The sequence below is a fragment of the Triticum aestivum genome, chromosome 3B, assembly GCF_018294505.1.
Source record: "Triticum aestivum cultivar Chinese Spring chromosome 3B, IWGSC CS RefSeq v2.1, whole genome shotgun sequence".
Lineage (NCBI taxonomy): Eukaryota > Viridiplantae > Streptophyta > Magnoliopsida > Poales > Poaceae > Triticum > Triticum aestivum.
This window is the reverse complement of record NC_057801.1, coordinates 94134619-94154566: the sequence shown is the minus strand read 5'-3', so window position 1 is coordinate 94154566 and position 19948 is coordinate 94134619.

Sequence of the window (19948 nt, the reverse complement as noted above, 5' to 3'; positions counted from 1 at the left end):
CCCAGTCTGCAATGTTTAGTTCAGGCACATCGAGCCAAGCTTTGACAGCCGTCCAGATTCTGAGGGAAAACGTCTTGTTCTTCTCCAGTGCCGGCTAGACTGGTAATTTCTACTTTGGTGTATCGTCTATCTTTTTGCTTTTTTAGCAAAAGAGAGGCTTTCCCTTTCCGACTTCATATAAAGAAACCAAGATCTAGTAGTAGCAAGATCCAGACATTACAAGCATTGAAAGGGGTTCAGCTTACATCCCAACACTGGAAGTCTATAAGCAGTTACAGGCTAAGCATAAAGTAAAAGACCGCATGCTAAGGTAGAAGCGAAAGAGCACATCCGGCCAGCAAGGTGAAGTGAAAGTCCGCAAGGATTTTTCTTCTTTTGGGATCGGTCGTGGTTGCTGTCAGTTTTCCAGCCTCAGAACCCCTAGACACCATCCCTGCGACGACCTGAAGATCTCACTTGCCACCCGCTCGACCACCTTTGCTCCCAGCTGCAAGATTCTTCCCTCTGGGTCCTTGATCTGCAAGATAGACCAGTCCAATATCCAATTGCATATTAGTTTTACCACGCCCAAAGGGTCATTAATTATTTTTTCTTTTCAAAACTCGCATCATTACGACATCTCCAAATAGTCCATAGAACAGCAGAAACCCCAACAAGCATCAATCCCCTATCTCACTTGGCAAAGGTTCGAGCCCATCTGCCAAAACAATCATCTAGGGTGACAGGTGTCGAAAGAAATCCCATTGAGCATCTAAGTAAATTCCAAACATATCTGGCCACCGAACATGAGAAGAGAAGGTGGTCTATTGTCTCATCACACCCACAGAAAATGCAAATCCTCTTTTCAAAAGATTGTCTTTTTTTAGAACAATTTTTTATTCATTAACCAGAGAAATACCTTAATTTTGGCAGGCACCTTGACCTTCGAAAGAAATTTTTGAGGGAAACCAATTTCATTTTTAATCAGAGCGTGATACAAGGATTTAACAGAGAACTCTCTGTTTGCACTCAGCATCCACAGAGACCTATCTCTGCCCCCATGTACATCCACCTCTTCACATCTAGTCTTGAGGTTTTCCCACAGGTCAGCTACCTCTGCATTCATCGATCTTCTAAAAGAAAACATCACCCATCCTTTAGTAAGCACGTCAACCACCGAAATATTGTGATTCATGTTGATGAAGTATAGGTTTGGGTAAGCCTCTTTAAGTGGTTTATCCCCTACCCACCAATCTTTCCAGAATCTAGTATTTTTGCCATCACCAATTTTTTTCTTTATGTACTTATAATAGATCTCTTTGATCCCAAGTATGCTGCAGCAGAACTGGGAATCTCCAGGTTTATGTTTGATCCCAGAAATGCATTTTTCTTGGATATATTTTCTCCACAATATATCTTACCATAGTCCAAAATCATTTTCAATTTTCCACAACCACTTGGCCAATAAAGCTTTATTAAAGCAATCCACATTTATAACCCCCAACCCCCCCCCCCCCTCTGTGATTTTGGTAAGCAACAAGTTTTCCAATTCACCAGGTGATATTTCTTCTTATGTTCTTCAGCTTGCCAGACTAGTCTGGCTTTGAAGAAGTCTACCTTTTTTCCTTACCCCAGCCAGAAGCGGATAGAAAGACATCATGAAAATGGGTATATTAGTTAGACATGATTGGACCATAATAATTCTCCCAGCTATATTCAGTAGCCTCCCTTGCCAACAAGCACACCTCCTTTCTATCTTTTCAGTAACATTTTCCCACATTTTATTCCTAATCGTTTTGTCAGAAACAGGCAGTCCTAGGTATTTTTAAAGGAAATATGCCCTAGAGGCAATAATAAAGTTGTTATTTTATATTTCCTTATATCATGATAAATGTTTATTATTCATGCTAGAATTGTATTAAACGGAAACTTGATACATGTGTGGATACATAGACAAAACACAGTGCCCCTAGAAAGCCTATACTAGACTAGCTCGTTAATCAAAGATGGTTAAGTTTCCGAACCATAGACAAGTGTTGTCATTTGATGAATCCGGGACTCCGAACAACATTCGATCACCAAATCACATAACTCATATAATACAAAATCGTCATCGAACGTTAAGTGTGCGGACCCTACGGGTTCGAGAACTATGTAGACATGACCGAGACTCCTCTTCGGTCAATAACCAATAGCGGAACCTGGATGCTCATATTGGTTACCACATATTCTACGAAGATCTTTATCGGTCGTATCATAATGACAACATACGTTATTCCCTTTCTCATCGGTATGTTACTTGTCTGAGATTCAATCGTCGGTATCTTCATACCTAGTTCAATCTCATTACCAACAAGTCTCTTTACTCGTTCTGTAATACATCATCCCGCAACTAACTCATTAGTCACATTGCTTGCAAGGCTTATTATGATGTGTATTACCGAGAGGGCCCAGATATACCTCTCCGATACTCGGGGTGACAAATCCTAATCTCGACCTATGCCAGCCCAACAAACACCTTCAAAGATACCTGTAGAGCATCTTTATGGTCACCTAGTTACGTTGTGACGTTTGATAGCACACAAGGTTTTCCTCCGGTATCCGGGAGTTACATAATCTCACACTACTAGGAAAAGGGCTATAGATGGAATTGACACTAATGGCGCACCAGACATGTGGTGCGCCATTAGTATATACTAATGGCGCACCACCTTCTGATGCGCCATTAGTGTTGAAATTACTAATGGCGCACCCTGCCCACGGTGCGCCATTAGTACCAAAATTTTTTTTGAACTAGTGCGCCTGTCCAAACATACTAATGGCGCATCCGCTGGTGGTGCGCCATTACTAGTTGTAACTAGTAATCGCGCACCAGCCAGAGGGTGCGCCACTAAAGTTATTTTTTTATTATTGTTTTTATTCCTTTTTTTGCAAAAGTACTAATGGCGCACTCACACGCGGTGCGCCATTACTAGTTCAAACTAGTAATGGCGCACCGTGGCAGAGTGCGCCATTAGTATGTTTTTTTTTGCAAAACTACTAATGGCGCACCACCTGGGGGTGCGCCATTAGTAACCTGGATTACTAATGGCGCATTTGTTGCTGGTGCGCCATTAGTAAGTGGGCAGCAACATGATATTTTGGACAGCCTCTCCTCCCACACTCACTTTCTCCCCACTTCATTCTCTCCACCGCCTCCTCCTTGTCTCGGGTGCCTCCTCTTTTTCACCTCATTTCCACCATAGATTCATTCAAATTAAGTGGTTAAGTTACCTTGTTTTGCTAGGTAAGTAAGGGGGGAGCTATATTTATGTTGTTCTCCCTACAACAATGTGCACATGCACTTTTTATGGCCTAGCTAGATCTATGTATGTTCGTGGTGTTGCATATGTTTGTGGTGTTGCATATGTGTTTGTGTTTGGAGGTGTACCGGTATTTGAAATGCGATAGTTGCCAATATTTTGCCGGAATGTTGATTCATCTCCGTTTCGGCGAGAATTTTGGCATTAAGCATTCTTTTTGGTCCTATTTTTAGGGAAAGTCATGCCAAATTTTTTCTTGGTTCTAAAATATCATTTTGCTCTACCCCGCAGGCGACCATGGTTCGCACGATGACCGAAGGCATCGTGAATAGGTTTTTGAGGTCCGCGAAGGCCGAGATGCTTCAAAAGAACGAGACGGAGATAAGATGTCCGTGTCGAAGATGCAAGCTGAATAGCCTTATTGCGAACCCGGATTCCGGGCAGGTGCGGGACCACCTGCTCTTGCGTGGTTTCATGGATGGCTATCGGTGGCAAGGTGATGAAGATGACTACGAAGTCGTCCATGGGGGCCGGGCAAGAAATGAGGAAGGGCAGCAAGACAACCACCGCGGCTCGGGGGGGCGAGAAGACGAAGAATCCCCAAGAGATGATCACGACGGTGATGTTGTACAGAGTCGTCATGTAGAAGATGCAGGACATGATGATGATGCCGGCGGAGCAGACGACGCTGGACCATCGATGGGCTGGGTGCAGGACCCTCATATTCAAGAGCTGCTTCTCAAGCAGATGGATAACGCAAGAGCTGCTGCCCGAGAGAAAGCCAAGATGGATCAACTTGAGTTAGACGCAGTTACTCCATTGTATGAAGGATGCAGGCCCGAGGATACCCGCCTGAAAGTAACACTCATGGCTATGGAGATGAAGGTAAAACACAAAATGACCGATGCATGCTTCGACGAGAACATGTCATTCTGGCACGAACGTCTTCCCAAGGGGAACAAGTGCCCGGCCAGTTTGGAGGAGGCGAAGAAAATCGTGTGTCCTCTGGATTTACCGCACGTGAAATACCATGTGTGCATGAACAATTGCATCATTTATCGGGACAAGCACGCGGAGTCTACCATATGTCCGGTGTGCGGTGTCACTCGATACAAGAAGAGGAAGAAAGCTCCTCGAAAAGTGGTGTGGTACTTTCCGATCACTCCTCGTCTGCAGCGGTATTTCGCGAACCCTAAGGTAGCAAAGCTCCTGCATTGCCACGCGGATAGGGAGGAGAAGAAGCGAGAAGATGACGCAAATGATCCAGAGATAGATAAAAAAAGACAAGATGCTGAGTCACCCTAAGGATGCGAGCCAGTGGCAAGCGTTGTACTTCGAATACCTAGAATTTGGGAACGATCCAGGGAACATCGTGCTAGGCGCGAGCACCGATGGAGTCAATCCGTTTGGCAGCCAGAGAAGCACACATAGCACCTGGCCTGTGTTTGTGTGGATGTACAACCTCCCCCCCTGGTTGTGCATGAAGAGGAAGTACATTCACATGAGTATGCTAATTGAAGGGCCGAAACAACCAGGGAACGACATCAATCTGTATCTGGGGCTGCTGAAAGAGGAGATTGACACGCTGTGGAAAATGCCAGCCAATACGTGGGACGCCGCAGAGAAAGAATATTTCCCTATGAGAGCCGCACTGCTCACGACGGTGCACGACTATCTCGGTTACGGATATCTTGCGGGGCAGGTAGTCCACGGATTTTCTGGATGCGTAAGGTGCATGGATGACACAACGTATCGCCAGCTAGATAGAGATCCCGGGTCTTCGAAAACCGTGTTCATGGGACATCAAAGGTGGCTTCGCGACGATGACCCGTGGAGGAAACGCAAGGATCTGTTCGATGGTGAAACCGAACCCCGAAAACGCCCGTGTACGAGGAGCGGCGAGGAAATAGACAAGCTGTTGAAAAATTGGAAAGACTGCCCACTGCCGGGAAAGAAGCAAAAGGCGCCAGAGCCGGGAAAGAAGCGACAGGCGCCAGAGCCGCTGCTGAAGGTATGGAAAACGAGGTCTGTTTTCTGGGACTTGCCGTACTGGAAGATCCACCGTGTGCCTCACAGCCTTGATGTCATGCATATCACGAAGAACGTGTGCGAGAGTCTGCTTGGTACCCTACTCAATATGCCAGAGAGGACCAAATATGGGCCGAAAGCAAGGGCAGACTTGAAATCAATGGGCATCAGGCAGGAGCTTCACGCTATATATGATGATGATGATGATGATGATGATGATGATGATGATGATGATGATGAGGCGAAGCAGGACACAGAAAGTCGTCGCAAAGGCAAAAAGGCCAAGAAGACCAGAAATGACTACCCTCCCGCGTGCTTCACTCTAAGTCAGGAGGAGATCGAGCAGTTTTTCACCTGCCTCCTAGGAGTAAAACTTCCTTACGGTTACGCGGGGAAGATAAGCAGATACCTAGACCCAGCGAAGCAGAAGTTCAGCGGGATGAAGTCTCACGACTGTCACGTGCTGATGACGCAGATACTTCCAGTTGCAATCTGTGGGATCATGGACGCGCACGTCCGTGAAATGCTATTTGGCCTATGCAACTTCTTCGACGTCATCTCTCGGAAGTCGATTGGCGTGAGGCAACTCAGAAGGCTACAGGAAGAGATCGTGGTGATACTATGCGAGCTTGAGATGTACTTCCCGCCCGCATTCTTCGATGTTATGGTGCATCTGCTGGTCCATATAGTGGAGGATATCATCCAACTCGGGCCGACGTTCCTGCACAGCATGATGCCGTTCGAAAGGATGAATGGTGTCATCAAAGGATACGTTCGCAACATGTCACGTCTAGAAGGAAGCATAGCCAGGGGCTTTCTGACTGAAGAGTGCATCTCCTACTGCACGAATTATCTAGGCATCGAGAACCCCGTTGGTCTGCCCGTCAACAGGCACCTCGGCAGGCTCGCTGGATGGGGTCACCGTGAGGGTCGCCGCGAAATGCATGTCGACTTCGAGGGTCGACTCGCCGACTTTGAAAGAGCAAACCTAGTCGCGCTACAACACATAGACGTGGTCGATCCTTGGGTGGTAGAGCACAAAACCTTTATTAAGAAGACATACAATGACCGAGGCCAACAGAGGACGGACGGAGATATACTCAAAGAGCACAACTCATGTTTCACGCGTTGGTTCAAGCAGAAGCTTCTGTCGTACCCTTTACATGAGGATTCTTCCGCGGAAGAACAACTCATATTCGCCTTGTCACAGGGCGCCGAGCACAACCTGATGACCTATGAGGCGTACGATATCAACGGCTACACATTCTACACCGAGGCCAAGGACATGAAGAGCGATGGTTATCAGAACTCCGGGGTAACGATGGAATCCTACACCGGTAACGACAAGGACAGATACTACGGAAGGATCAAGGAGATCTGGGAGCTGAGCTACGCTGGAGAGAAGGTCCCGATGTTCCGTGTCAGATGGGCCAAGAACGTCATAAAAGAAGACCGGTATTTCACCACCATGGTTATACCCGAAGCCAAATCCAAGACCGCGGGCGCAAACGTCACCGCGAAAAATGAGCCATGGGTACTGGCTTCCCAAGTGGACCAATGCTTCTTCATTACCGACCCGCCAAAGCCCAGTCGTGTTGTCGTGAGGAGAGGCAAAAGGAAGATCATCGGAATGGATGGAGTAGCCAATGAGCAAGACTTCGACAAGTACGGCGACCCGAGGATCGAACATGACGACGATGATGAAGTAGCAGCATACACCACAAGAAGAAGCAGGACCACCCTACCTAAAGGACGTCCGTTCCACAGAAGAACTCCATTTGCGAAAAAGAAGGGCAAGAAGATTGTGAACAGATAGCTAGCTAAGATCGATTGTATTTAAATCGTAGCCTTCATTTCTCGATTGTATTTCATGGGTACTTTTTGAACTATCATGAATATTTTTAAATTTCATGGACACTCGATCTCGATCCCCCTCCATCTCGATCGCTATCCCACCTCGCCAGATCCGGTCCCCCTCGCCACCGAGCACCCCCCCAGTCCACCGGCCGCCGCCGCCGACCCCCCGCACCCTCGATTCCCCTACTCAACCGCCGCCGCCGACCCCCGCACCCCGCGCACCCTCCCCCGCTCCACCGGCATTACTGTTTGATGATATTTTTAAAAAAATTATTACTGTCTTATAAAAAAAATATTACTGTTATGATTTAAAAAAGTTTGAACATATTTAAACACAAATAAGTATCAAACAGCTTTTTAAATGCTAAAAAAAATTGTGGAGCCTGGGAGTCGAACCCAGGACCTCCTGGTGTGAGAACTGGCTGCTGACCAGTCGGACTAGTAGAGGGGACTTGATGTGGATCAGTTCTGGTGGTACATAACCTATTGGCTCGAGTTGAAATAAAAAAAATACTAATGGCACACCACGGTGAGGTGCGCCATTAGTATGGATGTACTTATGGCGCACCGAGGGGTGGTGCGCCATTAGTATTGTGCCCGATCCCTTCCCTCTCCCCCTTCGCCCGATCCCCCCTTCCCTCTCCCCCTCGCCAGTTCCCTCTCCCTCGATCCACCGCCGCCGCCGCCGCTGCCCTGACCCACTGCGCCGCAGCCGCCCACGCGCCCCCGCCGCCTCCCTCTCCCCTTCCTCCCCCTCGAGCCCGCGCCGTCCGCCCAAACCTAACCCGACGTCGTCCGCCGCGCCCGCTCCACCGCCGCCGCCCTGCCTCTCCGCCCTCTCCCTCCCTCGCCCTCTCCTCGCCTTCCCTCTCCCTCACCCTCTCCCCGTCTTCCCTCGCCCTCGCCCTCTCCCTCCCTCGCCCTCTCCTCTCCCCCAGAGCCCAGAAAGCCTCGCCGCCGTCGCACCGTCCCGACACCGTCCGTCGCCCCGCCTCCCTCGACGCCACCGTCGCCCCGCCGCCCCAGCGCCGCCCCGACACCACCCTCGCCCCGCCGCCCTCGACGCCGCCCCGACGCCACCGTCGCCCCGCCGCCCCAGCGCCGCCCCGACACCACCGTCGCCCCGCCGCCCTCGACGCCGCCCCGATACCACCGTCGCCCCGCCGCCCTCGACGCCGCCCCGACACCAACGTCGCCCCGCCGCCCCAACACCACCGTCCGTCGCCCCGCCGCCCCTCTCGCAGCAAGGTATGCGGCTGGTTCGTCCCCTGTCATGGTTCTCTCTTCGTTTATTTTCCTGAAATCTCTGCTGTTCATTGGCCGATGATGTCTTACAAGTAAAATATCTGGCAAACTTGTGTTGTAAACTGTACATTGCTGAGGCTGTGGGCAACCTGTTCTTCTCTTTGCCATACTAGTGCTTTTGTTCATTGGCCGATGATGTCTCTGTTGGTTTACGTCCCCGGCATATTAGGTACCCGCGAACCATTTATAGGCCCAACTTTCTTACTCTCAATGACCACAATGTGCTTATTTTGTTAGGATTGTGCATTTGCGTGATTTGTGCAGTGCTTATTTGTTGGCACCTCACCAGCTTTCAAATTCAGCATTTGTAACACAGTTCAATTTGATCTAAGGGCCTATCTTGTCTCATTTCCAACATGTAATAAACTTCCCCTGAGGCCATAGATGAGAATACTTCTTTCAGTACATTTTGCTGATTTCTCACTGTTGAATACTTCATTTTTGTTTGCCTTTGGCCAAAGATGCATTCAGTTCTTTCTGCCCTTAGCGGTTTGATTCAAGTTTGTCGGGTTCTGTTAACTAAAAAGGTTCAGATTCAGAAACATTGTTGGACTACTAGGAAGTTGGACTACTAGGAACATGTTTAGGTTCAGGTTCTGTTAACTAAAAAAGTTCAGGTTCTGTTAACTAAAAAAGTTCAGATTCAGAAACCTGTAATTTCTACTTTTATGCCTCTGTTACTCCAGTCAAAATTTTATGTTTGATGCCCATGGTAGTTGAGTTCTCACCTCACCTCACGCAGCATGCATGATGCCACAATGTCTAGTACGTACTGCCAAGCAACTGGCAAATAATTATAGCTTAGAATAAATAAATCTGATGTAAGATAAGCATGGCATGAGCTTTAATTAAATAGCATAATACACGTTGGTAGTCCATCTCTCTCAAAAAAATACATGTGGGTAGCAGAAAAAAATACATGTTGGTAGCAGAAAATTTTTTGAGCCCTTATTAGCTACTCACACTATTTGCCCCGCGGTTTCTCTGTCATGGCTACCAAGTGATTGACGGTGGGCTAGAAAAATAAAACCACCAAACTATCAGTAAAAGATGTGAACCAACATCTTTCATTGTTATGCATATCAAACACCAAGGGTTATTTTCACTTAAAGTTTTAGAATGGGTGCATTACAATTCAGTCTGATATCTAATAAGACACTCTGGGCTGATATAATTATGGAACAGAACCAACCATGATAAATAAAAGGTGATGTTGTCTATGCATTACCAAAAATGTATCTTTGTGAACAAATAAATTGGTACCAACAGCAATGCCATCTTACTGTAGAATTAGAATACATGGACATGATCAGCTCAGCTCCCAAACTGCCATTCATCACATCAATTTCCCCTTATGTAACTCCAGTCAAAATTTTATGTTGGTCTACCTAGTAGATGCCCATGGTTTGATTTTATGTTTGTTCCTATCAATACAAATGCTGAGCTATGTTCCATTTTTAGTGTTCTTTGTGATAGTTTTTGCAACTTTACTTCCCATCTTAAGGCAAGCCCCATTTTTACTGTTCCTTGTTAGCAGAGCTGCTTGTTTCTAAGAACTTTGATACTATTTGGATCAAAGTTAAATGAGCACATAGATGACAAAAAAAAGTTCAGATTGTAAAATGTTCATTTTGCTGCTAGTGCCCATTTTGAGTAATTGCTTAGAGGGATGATCCTGTGTGAGCTGGTGGAGTGATTTGTTTTCTACATAAAGCTCTTTAGTCAGGCTGGTTTTCGTGAAATACACATGAAGCTTCACCAGCTCCTGTGGGTGTGGGATCCATGTGACATGTGACATTGCATCCATGTCCACCTGGGATAATGATTTTGCAGGTACCCCGAGAGGCCCTTGAGTTTGCTGGAATGTCGATTAACTTCCGTTCCGGCAAATTCGGGTACTCCATATGTCCTATTTTCAGCAAAGGTCATGCTGAAATTTTCCGTGAATTTTAGCATGACTTTGCTAAAAATAGGACATATGGGGTACTTGTGACTAATGCATGGGCCGGGGTATCATAGTAGTTAATTAAGTAGGATCAAGTGCCCCGGCGTACTTCTGACTAATGCATGGCTTTTAGGGTGCCTCGGTAAAAACCGAAATGATGAAAGCTTAGGCTTTTAGGGTGCCTCGGCGTTGAAAAACCCTCAATGATAAAAGCTTAGATTTTAGGATGCCTCGGTGTCGACAAACCCTAAATGATGAGACCATGATCTTGTTCCTTGACAATAACCAACTTTTTGACCAAACTTTGTTTCTATTTAGAGAGAAACATGGCCCACAACGATGAGGCCGGGGCTTCGGGCGGCAAGGCATTCTGGGAGCTATCCCAGGAGATGGAGGAACAACCTCACTTGTATGAGGCCGCCGCCTTCCCCACCGATCCTGAGACCACTGATGGTGCCGCCGAGGATGACCACACTGATGCCACCACTGATGGTGCCGCCGAGGATGCCACCACTGATGATGGCGGCGCCCGCACAGATGGCAGCCAACCGAAGAGGCAACGGAAGGACCGACGCCCGATCGTGCTCCTCACCCTCAAGGAGGAAGTTACTGAAGTGGACTCCAACGGGTATCCAACGGCGCCCGAACGAATAGTCAAGGGGTACTCGCTTCAGCTCGGGTGCATTGTCCGGAGCACCGTCTCGATCAACACCGAGAACCTGAGGCATCCTGACCGAGGGAATTTGCGCCACCTCCTCTTCACGAAGCTGCACGAACGATACAAGTTCCCCGCTGAATTTGCAAACACAAGCCTCAAAGGGAATAAAGTGAACAATGCTGCCCTCACGAATATGAGCAAGGCCCTGTCTACTTGGAAAAGCAATGTGAAGAAAATGATCGATAAAGGTGAGAGTTATCAGAAGATCAAGGAGAAAAATCCTTCGATCACCGAAGATGACTACAATGACTTCAAGATCAATTGCTCGAGCACCGCAAGCTCCCAATCAAGTGAGTGGGGGAAACAAATGCGGGAGCTGAACATAGGGGAACACACACTCGGTCCCGGCGGTTACAGAGTGGCGGAGCCTATATGGGACAAGGAGGAGGCGGACCGTGCCGAGCAAGGCCTACCGCCCCTCTTCGAGAAATACAGCGGTAACAAGCAGACCAGGAACTTTGTCAGGGCCCGGTACAAGAAGGACCCGAAAACAAAGGAGCTTACCACGGATCCGAAGACCAGGCAGCTTGAGCTTGTTCTGGTAAGGAATACACCCCCGCGTAATTAGCTCCATATGGTTGCATTCTAATTAATGAAGCCAAATTTCTAAATGGTTCACATTCCTTCCGCAGGCGACTGAAAGCAGTAGCGCGGGGTCAACTAAGAGCAACCCTTGGGACACCACTCTAAATAGGGCGTTGAATGTAATGAAGAAGAAGGATAAGCTCAGTAAGCCGACGTCAGCTGGTCGTGTGGCCGGCAAAGGCTTGTCCACAAAATGGGGGTCATACTATACCGCTGGTGTGCGGAAGGAGAAAAAGACCAGCTCGGAAAGCCAGGCGCGAGAGGTTCAAGAACTCAAGGAACAGGTGGCGCGGATTCCGGAGATTGTCCAAGAGCAAGTGGAACAACGACTCGGAGCGACGATCACCGCCATTGTGCCTACCTTGATCTCGGGGTTGAGTGCGTGGATTCCGGGTGGCCAACAGGGGCCGCCCCCGATTCCTAGCTTCACGGCCAGCAACTCGCATAATGCGATGGCGGGGCCATTGGTGCCTCCGGCGGAGGCGGCATTGGTGTCTCCGACGCCGGCACGGGAGCTTAATGCACCCGGGTGTACGCCGGCCGGCACCTCTGCAGCAAGCGGCCCCTCCGTCAACTGCACGCCCGCCGTTGGCGGTGCGTCGACATTAGCCGAGCTCGACGCCATCATCACGTAACTAATTAAGCCTCTCTCGGCCGAGGACTTCATCTCCTTGCCTTTGACTGGGCATCCCTGACGCCCTACATGTTTTCGCAGGGCGCCGCCGACGTTCCGTGCACTCTCCTCCACTTCGTGAACAACGAGTTGGTCGATGTCGCCAAGGGCAAAATCGTTCAACCGGGCAACCCCTTGTTCTACGGTACCCAGATGCCACCCAACTTGTTTAGGGTTCAACTGGTTCGGGTGCTGCCAGGCTGCGACGACTTGTTACCTCCGATTCGACCCGTCGGGGCCGACGATGAAGACGTGATGACCCTCAGCACCTGCCTGAGCTGGCCCCTGGTTTGGCCGAAGAGCCAGATTCGTTTGGGGGCGGGGGACACCACCCTAAAGACAACACCGCCAGTCGTGCCGGCGCCAAGTCGGCCCCATGGCAAGACCGCCGTAACGGTGCCGGACATCCCTATGCCACTGGATCCAAACATGCATATGGCACAGGATCAGAACGACGACGACGACGACGATGATACATTTGGCAACGTCGATCAGTACTTTGCCGATCATGGGTACGATGGCGACTTCATGGGGCCTCCTTCTCAAGAACTAAACCCAACAAAAGACGTGTGCGATCTAGCTAGTACCACGGAGAAGCCAAGTTGCAATAGGCGCCGTCTGGCGTTCAGCTCTCAGGAGACGCCTCCAGCTGCCGACTTCACCGAGCCTCAGATAGGCGAGGTGCGAAATATTATCAGCCCCAACACACTCAAGAAGGCGGTCTGTGAGCAGAACTCGGTCCCATTACAGGAGAAGAAGAAGGCACGCAAAAGAAAGACTAAGAAGGGTGCGAGCCAGCCGGCACCGAGTACGATCCGTGCTCAGGACGGGCCACCTTCACCGCAGGATATCTCGAGGAGGGTGCATATGGCGGGTAGGGCGATGCTACCGACAAATATGCTCAATGCAGCAACCGGTGCTATGCGGAGTCTGCATGACAGTGTTCTTGCTTTGGAGAAGCGGCGTCTCAGAGAGAAGGATGTGGCATACCCGGTTTTCGCGGCCAAGGTGCCAGAGGGCAAGGGCTTTGTGGATAACTCCATCGGGCGTACGATCGTCCTGCGTTTTGATGACATCCACGCTATGTTGAACCTTCATCCGCTGCACTACACCTTCGTTCGGCTATTTTCGCTGAGTATGGAGATGCGGATCATTCGCGACAAGACCCCGAACATCGTGATAGTCGACCCCTTCTACATGTGTGCCAAGATCTTGGGCAGCATTGGGGACCGGCAAGTCGCGAGTTCTTACCTCGAAGGCATCATTCTGGCAAACCAAGATAAGGATAACTTCCTCGTGCCTTACTTTCCCGAGTAAGTCCTCCCCTCAACCGGCCCATAACATATGAATTCTTACATTTCGATCGTTTTTCTTTTAACATTCTGTGTTTTCTGCAGTGACACACGTTGCACGCTCATCCTACTAAGCCCCAAATATTCCATGGCCATGTATTTCGACCCGGACCATCAGTCGAACGTAGACTACACAAATGTCAAGAAGGTTCTTGATGATGTTCTACCCGGCTACGCCAAATCTGGAGGCACCTTCACCAGGCCTAATCGTAAGTACGGCAAGCATGTGTTCTCCCACAATACGATGTTCTGCTGCGTCAAGCAGCCGCCTGGCGGTCAGAAGGGTGCCTACTATGCCATCCATCACATGCGGGCGATCGTACGGGACCATCATCAACTTCTGCTACCGAGTAAACTCAAAGATTGGGCAAAGAGCGTGTCGGCAATCCAGGACGCGGACCTCCGACAAGAATTCTTTCGCATCCAGTCGGAGTTTGCGGAAATCATCCATCAAGATGTCCTTCATACCTCGGGGCAGTTCTACCTCAACAATCAACCGTCCAACAGTGACATCGACACAATGCTACAAATGCAGGCTGACAACGACCGTTATTTCATGACTCCCACGATAGACGGCGGCTTCATCCACGCTCCGGTCCCTTGAGTCGAGTCGAAAGCAGTGATGCTGTGTCTAGTTCTGAAACATCGATTGGCTCATGTTGTAATTAAACTTTAATGAACTTGTAGTATGTCTCTTTGGTTTCAAGAGTCGTTCAACTTAGATGTAATCGATGCTATTAATGTCTTGCTTTTCTCTTCCGATCATTATGTTGCATACTTATATATTGCTTATGTATTGTCTGTGAATTGGTACTAACGTTTCGTTTGGCTAGTGCATAGCGATGCTGATGTATGTCGTGTACAAGGGTAAGGTTCCCGGAGTCTACGATGACTGGGAGGAGTGTCGGAGATAGGTTCACCGATTCAGCGGTAACAGTTACAAAGGGTACACCACTAGGGCCGAGGCCGAATCTAGATACGCCCGCTATCTAGCGGTAGAGGGGAGGGAGCGTTGGAGGAACCGGATGAAGACGAGTTTCATCGTGATGATGCTCATCGTGATGACCGCAGCTCTCTTCTATGTGATGGTAGTTTAGATGATCGATATCGACTTGTAATGTGAAGACAAACTCGCTACTCGCGGTCTCGAGACTTGTAATATAATGTTCTATCTTTGTTCGGTCTTTTTAATTCAGAGACTAATATGATGAATTGTATTCGGAGACTAATATGATGAATTGTATTCAAAGACTAATCTTCTATTGTATTTGATGAATCTGTTGTTGATGTGTGCTATCTATATTTTGTCAAATTGTACATTTTGTAACCTGTGCAAAAAACAGAAAATAAAAAATAAAAAAACCTAATATTCATACTAATGGCGCATCACATGACAGTGCGCCATTAGTATGACAGTGCATACTAATGGCGCATCACTGGGCAGTGCGCCATTAGTATGCCGCGGTTACTAATGGCGCATCCAGCGGTGGTGCGCCATTAGTATGCCAAAGCACCTGGGTATACATGGCCCCTGGGAGGCATACTAATGGCGCACCCTTGCCTATACTAATGGCGCACGCGCAGTGCGCCATTAGTATACCAGATACTAATGGCGCACCAGGTGGTGTGCCATTAGTAAAAATTACTAATGGTGTGCTATTAATGGCGCACCACAGATGCGCCATTAATGGCCATTTTAGGTGCGCCATTAGTAGGGGTTTTTCTAGTAGTGTCACAGTCAAAGGAATATGTATATGACATGAAGAAAGCAATAGAAATAAAATGTAACGATCATTATGCTAAGCTAACGGATGGGTCTTGTCCATCACATCATTCTCCTAATGATGTAAGGAGTCTCGAAGTGTTCTAGAGGTAAAGATTGATAGATAGGACGATGGTATTCGGACAATGAAAGTGTTCCGGGGATACCGAGTACATATCAGGTCACCAGAAGGGGTTCCGGGCATCCCCCCGGCAACTACATGGGCCTAAGGGCCAAGAGTGGGATAGACCGGTCCATAAAGGGCTGGTGCGCCCCATGTAGGCCGAAATAGGGGGGAGGGGAGGAGAGAGGAGAAGAGAGAAAGGAAGGGGAGGGATTCGGCCTCCCCCTTCCTTCTCTTCCCCCTCCTCCTTCCTTCCCCCTCCGAGAATTATGGTAAGGGGGGGCGAACAGGATTAGGGCCCCTAGTAGGATTCCACCTACTTTGGCGCCCCCTTGGCTACCCCCTCTCCCTCCCACCTATATATATGAGGGGGAAGGCGCCTAGAACACACAACAACATCTGTTAGTCGTGTGTGGCGCCTCCCTCCACAGTTTACGCCTTCGGTCATATTCATGTAGTGCTTAGGAAAAGCCCTGTGTGGGTCACTTCACCATCACCGTCACCACGCCATCGTGCTGACGGAACTAAACTTTTCTAGATCAAGAGTTCAAGGGACGTCATCGAGCTGAACGTGTGCATAACTCGGAGGTGCCGTGCGTTTGGTGCTTGATCTGTCGGAACGAGAAGAAGTTCGACTACATTAACTGCATTGTCAAACGCTTCTGCTTTCGGTCTACGAGGGTACGGGTACACACTCTCCCCCTCTCATTGCTATGCATCTCCTAGATAGATCTTGCGTGAGCGTAGGAATTTTTTTGAAATTGCATGCTACGTTTCCCAACAATTTCAGAGGCATTTCTCCCAGGGCACAAGTGAATATTTCCCGATACAAGTCAGTTTTATCCACAGCCTTTCCAAACAGATATATATCACTTTTATGGAAATTAATGCTTAGTTCCGACATCTATTCAAAGGCGGTTAAGATAAATTTTAAATTTCTAGCACTCTCCTCATCATCTTGCAAGAGGAAAATAGTATCATCAGCATATTGCAACATATTAACCCCAGTTTCATAAGTTTCAATAAGTACCCCCTTCACAAAGCCCTCTCTTCTGGCATTGTCTATAATAATAGCCAGAGCGTCTACTGCTAGATCAAATATGAGTGGAGACAAGGAATCTCCCTGTCTCAACACATTGTAAGTTTTGAAATATGGACCATTTTGGTCATTGACCTTAACTCCAACATCCCCCCCCATCATGGTTTGCATAATCCAGTCACACCATCGGTGAGGGAATTTTTTGAGTTTTAGCATTTTATAAACAAACGGCCACTTGATTTTATCATATGCTTTTTCAAAATCTACTTTAAAAAGGAGAGCATTCTGTTTTTTAGTATGTATGGTATTCAGAGCTTCATGTAAAATAATCAGACCTTCCATGATGTATCTACCTTTGATAAAAGCACTCTGGACAGGAGAGATAATTGGATTTACTACCTTGCTAAGTCTATTCGTCAGCACTTTAGTAATAATTTTGAAACTAACATTGAGTAGACAAATTGGTCTAAATTTTTGTATCTATCTAGCATCCTTGGTTTTTGGTACCAAAGTGATGACTCCATAATTGGTTCTAGATCACACACATAGCATACAGCTAGTTCATCGTACATGCCATCAGACTAACAAAAGTTGGCATGTTTAAATACTAGAGCCATGAAGAAAGTTCACCCACGACTACCCTTGCCCTTGTCATCTTCGTCGTTAGCGGTCGGAGATGCAAAATGGATCAAGCCAAATTTGCTCACTACCGGAGCTGTCCAATCCGTCATTGGCCTCCCCTTCCTCCTCTTTGTGATAGTCTAGCGAGGGCACGAACATCTCGGGTTTGGTCATTTCCGAGGGCACGCGCTATCTGATATTGCCACTAATCTAGGATGTAGACTCAGAGGGCATCCTTGGTCCTGTCCGACGTGGCATGCAATTCTACCTCCGTTGTTTATTGCGCCCTCTCCCTTTCCCGTTGGGAACGCCTCCTCGGTGCATCCACTGTTGGGCAATCTATCAATGTTGAATTCAAACTCAAATCCCGACGTCATGGGGATGAGGCTGCACTGCAAGGGTTGCGCCGCTAGCATAGGCCCATCCGTCGCGGTCACACTCCTCGGGAACCCGACACAGGCAAATCCAAGCGTTGCTTGCGCGGATGCAATGGATTCTCGTCGAAGCAACTCGGTTTGCAGTGCTTAGGTGGATTCCTCCCGGGAGCGGTGGTGAGTCAGGAGGACGACAAACTCATCCTCGTCCCCGCATGGGAGACACCCCATTCGATGTATTCAGAGTTGTCGGAATCAGATCCGATGCCCGCATACCGGAGGGGTTGGAATTCGCCGGAGGGAGGGGCGTGAAGCGAGGCAAACTTGAAGTGGAGTGAAGTGGAAAGTGGCTAGGGTTTTGCCCGAATGTGGATGAGCATCAGCGTGGACCGGCGTTTGCCGAAACCAATGTGACGGACGTGCCCGAACGCGTTCTTGGTCTCCCTATATCTGTTCTAGATATGGATAGCATATGAAGGTGCCGGTCAGCCCAGACTTATAGAGTTGATATGAGCGATGTGGCTAGGTTGCGATTTCTTTATCGGTCAATTACCGAGCCGTTCTGGATGCAGTAATTAAAAACCTGCCTACAGATTGTGCTCCAGGTCCAGACGGTTTCACCGGTCTTTTTCTAAAGAAATGTTGGTCTATTTTGAAGGATGATTTTATGAAGCTGGTCTAGGAGTTTTATGATGGGAAATGCAATTTAGAATATCTTAATACATCTCTTATCATTCTCATACCCAAGAAGCTGAGCCCAGAATATGTTGGTGATTTTCGGCCTATATCATGGACCAATACATGTTTGAAGTTTTTAACTAAACTTTTGGCTAATCACCTCCAGGGAGTGAATCTACGATGTATTCATCGCAACCTATACGGTTTTCTTCGTTGCTGATCCATTCAAGACTGCCTAGCATGGTGCTTTGAATATATTCACCAATGCAAAGCTTCCAAAAGGCCTATCATACTTCTCAAGCTTGATTTCACGAAAGCATTTGACACCATCGAGCACGAAGTGATCCTCAGAATCTTTACAATGCAAGGGTTTTGATAGTCGTTGGACAGGTTGGATTAAGAGCATTTTATCCACGGGCTCCTCTTCGGTTCTCTTAAATGGCGTGCCAGGCAATCATTTTGTCTACCGAACGGGTGTATGTCAAGGAGACCCGTTATCTCCGTTGTGTTTTGTGATTGCAGTTGATTTGCTACAACCGGTGGTTAATGAAATGTGCTCCAGGAACATTCTCACCTTACCAATCCCAACAAATTCGAATGACTATCCGGTTGTCCAGTACGCGGACGATACTCTCATTGTACTCCCCGCGATTGACAGCCAGCTCATTGCTTTCAAGGAGATGTTGGATATCTTTGCTATTTCAACTGGGCTGCGGGTCAACTTCAGTAAGTCCTCTCTGATCCTGATTAATATGAGTGATGAAGAAGGCAATCGAGTTGTGAGATTGCTTGGGTGCGAAGTTGGTTCCATGCCATTCACATACCTAGGGCTGCCCATGGGAACATCTAGGCCAACGATCTATGATCTAATGCTAATGGTGGATCACATTGAGAGACGATTATCTGTGTCTTCATGCTTGCTGAATCAAGGGAGCCGTCTCCGACTTTTGCAGTCTGTCCTAAGTTCTATGCCAATATACTTTTTGTGTACACGCTCTCTACCTCAGGGCATTTTGAAGCAAATTGAGAGAATCATGCGACAGTGTTTGTGGAGAGGGAACACGGATACCCCACGCCAATCATTGGCGGCTTGGGACCTGGTCTGCCAGCCCAAGAAACTGGGAGGTCTCGGTGTTCTCAACTTAAGTGTACAAAATGAAGCCTTGTTGATCAAGCATCTCTTCAAGTTTTTTAATAAGAAGGATGTGCCCTGGGTCACACTCATTTGGGACACGTATTATGCCTCATCACCGCCACAAGTCACCCAGAGCTGTTGTTCTTTCTGGTGGAGGGATGTTTTGAAGCTATATGATAGTTTTTGCAAGTTGGTTGTGCCACAAGTGCGTGTTGGTGATGTTGGAAATATGCCCTAGAGGCAATAATAAATTAGTTATTATTATATTTCCTTGTTCATGATAATTGTTTATTATCCATGCTATAATTGTATTGATAGGAAACTCAGATACATGTGTGGATACATAGACAACACCATGTCCCTAGTAAGCCTCTAGTTGACTAGCTCGTTGATCAATAGATGGTTACGGTTTCCTGACCATGGACATTGGATGTCATTGATGACGGGATCACATCATTAGGAGAATGATGT